The sequence below is a fragment of the Mastomys coucha genome, unplaced genomic scaffold, assembly GCF_008632895.1.
Source record: "Mastomys coucha isolate ucsf_1 unplaced genomic scaffold, UCSF_Mcou_1 pScaffold21, whole genome shotgun sequence".
Taxonomy (NCBI): Eukaryota; Metazoa; Chordata; class Mammalia; order Rodentia; family Muridae; genus Mastomys; species Mastomys coucha.
This window is the reverse complement of record NW_022196904.1, coordinates 98,234,445-98,245,074: the sequence shown is the minus strand read 5'-3', so window position 1 is coordinate 98,245,074 and position 10,630 is coordinate 98,234,445. Positions and strand designations below refer to the sequence as shown.

The 10,630-nt window shown below is 44.7% G+C and overlaps 1 protein-coding gene across 5 annotated transcripts in view; it reads left to right on the top strand.

Moving 5' to 3' along the window:
* The window catches only part of Trim66 (tripartite motif containing 66), a 64,373-nt gene that overhangs the window by 13,793 nt on the left and 39,950 nt on the right, over positions 1-10,630 (top strand). The gene's annotated exons all lie outside the window — the stretch shown is intronic.

Below are 10,630 nucleotides of genomic sequence, written 5' to 3'. Positions count from 1 at the left end.
GCACCAGTTTTTGATTATGATGAAATCTAACTGACTTTCTTTTGTTGCTTATGCCTTTGTTTTCATTTCTAAGAAATCATCACCATATCCAATATGATAAAAGCTTTCTATTTTTCTTCTAAGAACTGTATAGCTTTATTTCTTGGGTCTTTGATTTTATTTAAGGTTTTCAGTGTGAACTGACATGTCTCAATAACATTTTTTTTTTTTTGTCTCAATGACCTTTTAAAACTAAAGTTAGAACATTGTCTAGGAGCAATGGTGCACACCTTTAATTCCAGCACTTGGGAGGTAGGAAACAGGTGGATCTTTGTGAGTTTGAGAACAGCCTGGTCTACATAGGGAGCTCCAACCAGTCATAGTTACATAGTGGGACCCTGTTTTAAAAAGAAAAAAAAAACCAACAAAAAATATAAAATTAGCACATTTGTATTAACAATTATTACAGTCATAATGTTTTCCTAATTATTCTAAGTACTATGAAGAATCACAATCTAAGATTTGATGTTAGCACGTGTGGGTCTCTGAGTGTCCATCTGGATCTGCCTGCCACTTACTGATTGTGTGACTTGGGAAACTTACTTACTCCATTTCTTTTTTTCCTTCTCCTCGTCCTCGTCCTCCTCCTCTTCATCTTCCTCTTCATTCTTCTCCTCCTCTGTCTTCATTTATTCTTTTAAATTCTGGATTTAAATTTCATTTCTTTTTCTTTTTAAAAATTATTTGCTTATTTTTATTTTATGTGTATCATGCAGTGTTTTACCTGCATGTATGTCTGTGTGAGGGTGTCAGATCCCTTGGAACTGGAGTTACAGACAGTTGTAAGCTGCCATGTGGGTGTTGGGAATTGAACCCAGGTCCTCTGGAAGAGCAGCCAGTGTTCTCAACCACTGAATCATCTCTCCAGACTTAATTTTTAAAAATATTTTTAAAATTTTTTGAAATTAAAACAGAATTACATAATTTCTTCCCTCCAACCATTCCTTTGTACTTTACTTGTTTCCTTTCAAATCCATGGCCTCATTTTCTTTAATTATTGCTATCTGTCTATCCATCCATCCATCCCTCAATCCATCCATCCATCCATCCATTTCTAATTCCTAAATATAGAAATATAACATAATTAGTCATTAATTTCTTTAATTATGTTCTCTCCCTATTTCTTTCTATCTATAATTTCTAAACATATAAATATAACCTGATTAGTCCATATGTTACTTATGTGTATATATTTTCAAGGCTGACCATTTTGTTATTGGATAATATTGGAGGTTTCATCCCTAGGGGAGATCACTCTTAGCATTCCTTGGTTGCCTGTAGTTCTTTGTCTAGGGTTGGGGCCTGGTGAGACATCCCTGTTCCTAGTTAGCACATCTATTAGTGTGGTCTTTGTTCAGGTCTTGTTTAGGTGTGGTATTGATGAGACTTCCTGGGTTCCTACTCTGACAATTTTTAGGAGATGAAATCTCCCAGCAAGCTTCCTCTTCCTCTGGCTCTTACAATCTTTCCACCTTCTTTTTGTTGTGGTTCCTGAGCTCTAGGTGCAGGAGTGTGTTGTAGGTGTATCAGCTGGGTCTGGGTACCACACAGTCACGTGTTCACTGCATTTTCATGGGTTGTGGTTTTCTGCAATGGTCTCCACTGTTGTACACCATCCATTTCTTGAATGAGGGGTTCTCTGTGCTTGAAGTCTTTTGCTTGTTTGTTTGTTTTTGCCTATATAATGACAGTAGAAAATAGCTCATAGGAATGTTACTGAAATGGCTATTCTTGGTTGTCAACTTGATTATATCTGGAATGAATTATGATCCAGAATTGGAGGACTCACCTGTGATCTAGATCTAGAGGCTAGAAGATACAAGTTTCTGACCTGGATCTTGGCATGGAGATCTTGAGGCAAAGTGGCTATGAACCGTTTAGGCCCAGGCAAGGTAGTACAGGCCTTTAATCCCAGGAGACTAAGGCAAAGAGATCTCTGAGTTCAAGGTCAGCCTTCAACAAAGCAAGTCCCAGATCCAGGTGTGGTGGTACACGCCTCTGATCTAGGCCATACCTTCTGCTGGAGACCTACATAAGGACGTTGGGAGGAGGAAGATTCCCTCTTCGAAGTTTGCACTTACTTGCCAGCACATCTGTTGGAACCTACTTCTATGGAAGACCAGCTGAAACAACAAACCTTGTGGGACTGAGCAACTTCTAGATTTTTGGACTTCCAGCTCACAGTTGACCATTGTTGGGGAGTTAGACTATAGACTATAAGTCATCACAATACAGTCCCTCAATATAGAAAGACATTCCATATGCTCTTTGACTCTAGAGAACCCTGACTAATAGTTACAAAAACTAAATGAGGACATATACATAAAACTAATATAGTAAGGCACTAAGAAATAATGAAAAATGCTGATATCTAGGCTGAGTCAAACTAAAATGGAGGGAAAGGCCTATAGATATAAGGACACTTAATTCAGAAATAGAAAGGCAATCAATTATATATGTGGTTTTGTTGGTATTTTAAAAATAATTAGAAATTATGTATGTGTTTGTATGCCTGAGTATGTGTGTATTCTACATGTGTGCAGGAGCCTACAGGGGTCAGAAGAGGGTATCAGATGTCCTCGAACTGGAGTTACAAGCAGTTGTGAGCCATCCAGTGAGGGTGCTGGGAACTGAACTGGGTCTTCTGTAAGGGCAGCCAGTGCTCTTAATCCCCAAGTCATCTCTCCAGCCTGCATCTTATATTCTTGTGATATGGTCATTGTTACTTTACATATTTGCATTTGTGGGTAAAAGATGGAAATCATTTTCTCTTTATTACTTGGAGTTACTAAGACTATGTGCTGCAGTGTTTGTTGGTTTGTATCGATCTCCTGCACAGGTATACATTGACTGCTGTGTGCCAGGCCCTGTGCCATTTACAGTATAGAGGTGAAAAGAAAGACCCGCTGCTCCAAGGAGCTGTTATTCTAATTGAAAATGAATCAGTAAACAGATTGCTTAATGCTCGCGCCTGGGAGCGGTGAATCGGAGGCTGGCTGTGTGCTTGGGACTGTTGGGTGTTATGTTGATCACTAAATGCCTTGTAAGGCCTAAAGAGTGTCATCCAAGCGAGCTGTCTGGGGAAAGGCAGAGCTGACATCTCCTCTCTGGCAATGCTTGTGCCAAATGCCATATTTGAACCTGAATCCCCAGGCATAGTTTTTGAAATTGTGCTTGGTTCCTGTTGTCTTTTTTTTTAATATTTATTTATTTATTTATTTAATGTATATGGGTACACTGTAGCTGTCTTCAGACATGCTAGAAGTGGGAATCAGACCCCATTACAGATGGTTGTGAGCCACCATGTGGTTGCTGGGATTTGAACTCAGGACCTCTGGAAGAACAGTCAGTGCTCTTAACTGCTGAGATATCCCTCCAGCTCTTGGTTCCTGGTACTTTGGAAAAAGCTCACAACTCTGCCATTTTATCCTGCAGGGTCTCCAACACTCTAGGAGGTTTATCCCCTTCTACCGGGTTTGTTTTTAAGTAAAATGTGGTAACAGCTAGAGGGATGTTAGGGGGAGGAACAGAGGCCATGGATAAATAGGTTCCCAAGGTCTCTGCCTCCAGCCAGATGGTGTCGCATTGTACAGGAACAAGTCCATCTTAGTGAGTGTTTCTCCTATTGCTGAGCAGAGCAAGAAGTCATCTTGTTGAATGAAAAAAGGTCTTTGCCTGGACTTGGGGGTCTGTCCAGCTGTTGTTCTACACTGGCTCTTCGGCGCTGTATCAGGTGGGCATGTTCTCATCCAGTGGATTGTACTTTCTGATTATGCCACACCACAGCCAGCAAAATGTGCTGTGGGCCCTGGACGTAAATGAACACTCATTAGCTGAGTAGTGTGACCTCTTGTGACTCCAGCCTGTAAAGGCACACTCTCTTCACTCTTGACCCTGTTCTTTTCTGCAGTTACAAAGCATCAAACACTCTGGCACATACTGTACTGAACTTTTATGCCTATGTTACCTGTTCTAAATCTAATGTTTTATAAGGTAGTTAAAACACCTGCAGACTAACGAGTGTATACTTTTATTTGTTGAGACAGGTTGGGGCAGGGAGGGACAACTCAGGCTGCTCTTGAACTATGTAGCTATGGATGACCTTGGACCTCTGATACTCTTGTCTCTACCTTCTTGAGTGTTGGGAATAGAAAGGTGTGCCACCTTCACTGCTGGACAAGATATTTAAAGGCTACTAATGGAGACTAAAGGCAGGAATTGATGTGTGCATAATGGCTAGGCCATGCAGTGTGGTGCCTGGTGCTGTAGACTGCAGACAGACTGGATACTAGGAAGGTATCTACTCATACAATGAGAACCCTGCTGGGAGTCAGAAAGTTCTTTATCTACATGAGACACTGAATACTGTATAAAACCAGTGTTAGTGTTAGGTGATATTGCCCAACTCAAGGCTCATGCCAGTATCTCAAGCGTGTTTGAGGTTGGCCAAGCCAAGCTATGATGTTCACTAGGCTAAAAGAGCTGGATGCATCTTCCCATTTCGTTTTCCTCTTTTTCTTCCTCCTCCTCCTCCTCCTCCTCCTCCTCCTCCTCCTCCTCTTCCTCTTCCTCTTCTCCTTCCAAATCCTCCTCCTCTTCTTCCTCCTCTTCATCCTCCTTGTCTTCCTCCTCCTCCTCTTTTTTTAGACAGGGTTTCTCTGTATAACCCTAGAGATCCGGGAACTCACTCTGTAGACCAGGCTGGCCTCGAACTTAGAGAACTCCCTCTGCTTCCTGAGTGCTGAGATTAAAGGTACATGCCGTCACCTGGGTTCATGTATGATGTTTTCAACTTACAATGAGTTATTAGACTAGAAAGTCCATCCTGAGTGGAAGAGCCTCTGTGCTTACTCTAAGACTGTCAGGAGAGTAGTCCAGGGTCAGACTCCGCCTGGAAAGCTGTCTACTGAGTACTTAGGGTAAATTCAGCTGGCTCGCAGGAGTACCGCTACAACCGACATTCACCAACTCCTAGCTCTAACTTCGAGATGCTGAAGCTTCTGCTGGTTTTAGTTTCTGCTTTAGGCCAGGTTGGGTAACTAACTGGGCATTTCCTTCCCCGTGTGAGTAAAAGGAACATTACTTTTTTCTGTTCAAAGAAACTAAGTTAATTTGTGACTGAGAGACTGGTTTTCATATCCAGATTTTAGAAGCTACCTGCTTAGAATCTTACTTTTCTGATTTTCAAAGGAGAAGACAGCATGAGATGTAGGAAGATCTCTGACCTGGAACTCACATCTCTGGTGCTCATTCAGACTCTAGCACTGATAGACTGGGCAGTCCCAGATCCTCTCTGGCTTTCAAGGTTGAGCCTGACAAACTCTTTGAACTCCAAATAACCACTGCAGATAGCCCCATAGTTCCTGAAGGGAGTTAAGGGTAACAGCATATTCCTTGTATGCTGCTAATGCTGAAAGGGGGAGTAATCGCTGTTCCTTGGTGGGCTGGCCTTGGGGGCTTTGGGAGGACAGAGAGAAAGGGAAGTGATGCAAGATGCTACAACTTCAGAGTCAGTGAGGGAAATGACTCTAATCTTAATGAGCAGCTCAGCTGGAGGGGCTCTAATGGCCCTTGGTGAGGATGGGAGACAGCAGAACTGGCTGCAGCAGCCTGGGAGGCAGCTGACTGCTGCTTGAGTTTTGAGTACGCATGTTAAAAAGCATGTCCAAACGGATGGGGTCTGAGGCAGACAGTACCCCAGGTCTCCCAGGTGGAGGGTGGGCTGCTGACCTGGATGGAGCCATGGTGTGTAGCAGGTGCAAAAACTAGAGCTCTGGAGCCCTGTCAGCAGTGTGGCTTTTCAGTTCAAGAGCAGTTTCCTCACCTTAATTGGCTCTCTGGGGCCCTAGGAGTAACGTTGGCACCTCTGAACAGTCCCTGTTACTGGGAGAGCAATTCCCCTGGCGGTTGGAAAGAGGTAGGTCCGTGTTTGGGGGGATGTGCTTGCTGCACCTGGGAAACTATAGCTGGAAAGATTTGCAGAGGGAGGAAGTTCAAAGTAGCAGTGATTGACAGGCAGTTTTGGAGGGACTGCTTGTCACTGGATCTTCCACGGAATGGGGGACTAGTTGTGCCTAAGTGCTGTCGAGGCCGGACAGCAGACAAAGCCCTTAGAGTTCATCTCTACCCGGCTACTTCACAGATGGGGCATCAGGAGTACAGGAAGGGCCTGGAAAACTGCTGAGGGTCACATGCTCGGTCGTTTGCCGAGCCAGAGAGTCAGATCCAACTCCCTTACCTGACAATGCTGGGCTTGTTTGGGCTTGCAGGCTGCAGAAGCTGCAGATCTATAGCAGGGTGCTGCCTGGAACTCCCTATGGACCTCCTTTCAAAGCCTGGTCAGTGGGCTCAGTGGCCTTGCAGGGAGTGTGTCTGTATAGCCTCCTTTATATCAAGTCCTAGATTTTTGTGTGAAAAGAGACAGAGGTACCACTGGGTCAGCGAGGGTCTACCAAATGTGTCAGCGCAGTCTTAGCATTTGCATTTGCATCTATTGTGGATATTTTCTTGATTTAGAAAGTGGGCATCATAACCAGATGCTTCATCAGAAAATGAAGCTGTGAAGGCCAAGGGCCAGACACGTCGTACATTCACCTCTGCCCTCAGCCGGCCACCTGGCCATCAGGCTTAGACTGTGGATCTCGCTTCAGACCAGCTGCTGGCCCTGCTTCCTAGTTCCTGGGTAGTCCTAGCTTACCTTATGTCTTAGTCAGGGTTTCTATTCCTGCACAAACATCATGACCAAGAAGCAAGTTGGGGAGGAAAGGGTTTATTTAGCTTACTTCCACATGGCTGTTCATCACCAGAGGAAGTCAGGACTGGAACTTAAGCAGGTCAGGAAGCAGGAGCTGGTGCAGAGGCCATGGAGGGATGTTCCTTACTGGCTTGCTTCCTCTGGCTTGCTCAGTCTGCTCTCTTATAGAACCCAAGACTTCCAGCCCAGGGATGGCACCACCCACAAGGGGCCCTACCCCCTTGGTCACTAATTGAGAAAATGCCCCACAGCTGGATCTCATGGAGGCACTTCCCCAACTGAAGCTCCCTTCTCTGTGATAACTCCAGCCTGTGTCAAGTTGGCACACAAAACCAGCCAGTACACCTTATTTCCTGCAATGATACAGCCTGTGTCAAGTTGGCACACAAAACCAGCCAGTACACCTTATTTCCTGCAATGATATTTATCCTGTTGTTCGGTGTTATGCTTCCAAACCCTCTACTTTGAACTTGATCACATCTTCTAACTCTAGGCCTGTACTATTGGCTACCTAAAGACTCTGAATTATAAACTGGGCCTAGTGGCCCAGGCCTGTAATCTCAGCTACTCAGGAGATCCAGGCAAAAGGATTGAAGAGTCAAAGACTTGAATGGACCAGAGGGGGAATTCAAGGCTAGTGAAACTCTGTTGGTAAATGAAAAGTAACAAGAAAGTTAGGTATCTAACCCAGTAAAGGGACAATCTTAGCATGTGCAAGGCCCCAGGCACAATCCCCAGGGCCATGGAAAGAAATAGAAGGAAAAGAAAACAGAGACTTAGCATTGGTTGCAGTTCAGAATAGAAGGCTCTGGGCCTTCAAGGCTCTTCCTAGTTTTCCTTCGTATTAAGCTTATAGCCTCTTTTCCTATATTCCTCTGCATGTCCTAAAGGCCCCTCATTTTCAGACTTCAGGTCTCCCTTCTGTGTAGTAACATCTTATTCATGTTTGAAGGCTTGACTCCCATGTGAACCATAGCTCACCGGAGTGAGTTTAGCAAGAAGCAGACCCCATAATCAGAATTGTATATCAGTGTGGAGGACTGAGCGGATGTTGTGAAGCAGGGGTAAGCTTCTTTTAATCTGAAAGGGACAGATGGTGGTTTTGGTTTTGCCAGTCATAAAGTCTCTTTCACAGTCACTCAACTCTGACCCTGTAGCAGAATAGCAGCCATGATCAGCATGGAAACCAAAGGCCCTGTGTGTGTTCTAAGAAATCTTCCTTCCGTCCTCCCTCCCTCCCTCTCTCCCTCCCTCCCTCCCTCCTTTTCTTTTTTCCTTTCCTACTTCACTCAACCCTTCTTTTTGAAATGGGGTCTCTGTAACTCAGGCTGTCCTTAAACTCCCTAAGTAGCTGAGGATGACTTTGAACTTCTTATCTTCTGCCTCCACCTAAAGTGCTGGGATTGCTCCACTGACTTACCAAGTGCTTACCTAGAGCTGGGGACTGAACCCAGGGTCAACTGCACATTAGGAAAGTACTGATCTACATTTCTCTCTTCAAGAAGCTATTTTATTGACTGTATTTATACCCCGTCAAAAAAAAAAAAAAGAAAAAAAAAGAAAAAAGAAAACCCAAGAACTAACCAACCAGCCAAAGAACTGCAAACAAAACAAAACCACAAAACAAACAAAAAACAAAACCAGGCAGGCTGCAATTATGACCATGGTTTTAGGCATTGGAAAAATTGGTGGTTCGAATCCATTGATGGCATCAAGTAGAAATTGCTATGCAGGAGCCACTCAGGATAGAAAAATATGTTTGAAAATTGGAGGTTAGAAGTAATGTTAGATTGAAGCCCATGGAGAAGCCCAGAGGTAAACAGGACCTGAGAGAGTTAACTTTGTCTAGAATAAAGAAACCTTGAAGGGGAAAAATGGGATTCTGCATGGAAATTTTTCTGAGGGGTCTTGATAGGTTCGTGTTGTTCTTGCAGAGGCAGGGGCCATTGTGTTGAGTGAGGCATGATCAGATCTCTATTTTAAAAAGTCATTCAGAGCTGAGTGTGGTGTGGCCACACTCCTTTAATCTCAATACTCAAGAGGCAGAGCAGGTGAGTCTCTGTGAGTTTGAGGCCAATCTGGTTTATATAGCAAGTTCTAGGATAGAGGCTTGCATAGAGAAACCCTGTCTCAAAACGAACAAACTAAAACAAACAAACAAATAAGTTCATTCTGGCATGACAAGTTCGCTCTCACAGTCTTTAATCCCGGCACTTGGGAAGTAGAAGCAGGAAGATCTGGAGTTCAAGGTCAATCTCAGGTACAATTTTAAGTTTGAGACTAACCTGGATTACGTGAGACTCTGTCTCAAAACACACAGGCGCGCGCGTGCACACACACACATATACACACACACACACACACACACACACACACATACACCCCTTATCTAAACAATTCCAGAAACTGTATAGCAAGGGCTACTTATTGTATGCAGAAAGACTACTGAGGCTACTAATGGCTGACCAAGCCACTACTTCCAGATCGTAAGGTCATCTGGGAGTCTAAGAATGATTTGGGAACGTTGCTGAAATGCTAGGTTCTGTATCTGAATCCAGGAGACTGAGTTTGGTAAATTCAGGATTTCTAGGAAGCACTTCAGATTTAGAACCCAGGTAAGTCCAGGTAAGGCAGACTGTTGTTTGATCTTCAGAGGTGTGGATGGCAGAGGAAACAGAGGGTTTATAAAAGGATTCGGAAGTAATGCTCCCGGTCTTCCTACTCCGTCTCTGTCTCTGTCAGAACAGCCCATTCTCTTGACTCCTCACACGCCATGGCTACCTTTGATGTCTTATTTCACTCACACACTACTGCTCTCTTTAGAACAACTCTTTTGACCCATTGTGACATGTCCTCTCATATTCAGGATCTTGTTTAACCTTCAACTGGATAAACTTCCTCTCCATCTTCCCTGTCCCTGGTCATAGACTGTGCCTCTATGACCACTCAGAGCCTTTCTGGGCTGCCTGTCCTTAAGATCAAGGTCTGGATCTTTTGTTTAGCATTCAAGGCCCTTCAGGAGCATCTGCTCCTGCGTTCCCTGCTACTCCTCACCTCTGATTGCTCTGTGCTGCTATAATCATCTTGTTACTCACAGTATTGTCTTATCCTGAAATCTTCCCTCCAACTCACCCCTGTTTTCCTTCCCTCTTCCTCTGCTTGTGTGTGACTGTGTCTCTTCCCCGGGGAACAGAGCTGCCAGGGGACACCTGCCAGGACCTTTGTGCATCATAAAATATGTGTCTTCTCCATCTGAAGTCCTAATCCTCTGCTTGTGACGGACAATCGGTCACTATGGCAACTGACTGTGACGTCACAGGATAAGGACTTCAGGTGAAGTAGCAGGAGCAGGTGAGTGTTTAGGAGACAGATTTTAGTGCCTGTTGGCGGTTCCCCACCCCCTGCACTCTCCTGCAGTGCAGGGGGCTTGGAGGGATCTCTCTGGCCCCTGCTGTTTTTGAAAATGATGCGGTGAGAGTGTGTGCCTGGCATCTGCGTGCTGCAGCAGTGTGGGACTGACAGAGTGTGTCAACTTGAGCTCCGGCTGTGCAGGCACCGCTGCTGCGGGAGCCTGTTATTCCATTCTGGATTGCTATTTTGATACCCAGATTGCATCATTCTTCCTACGTATAAACAGGGGGTCCCCAGGGCCCTGCAGCTACTCACTTCTCCACCAACACTGTTGTTGTGATGAGCTCTATTTAAATGAGCTGCCGGATCGGGGGCAGGTTCCAGCCACATATGAGCACTGTCATTTTGGGGAACATGGAGGGCTGAAGGATTTTTGTGGATGGAGTCCTCAAAGGCTGAGGGTGACGGCCTCCCGAGCTGAGCAGA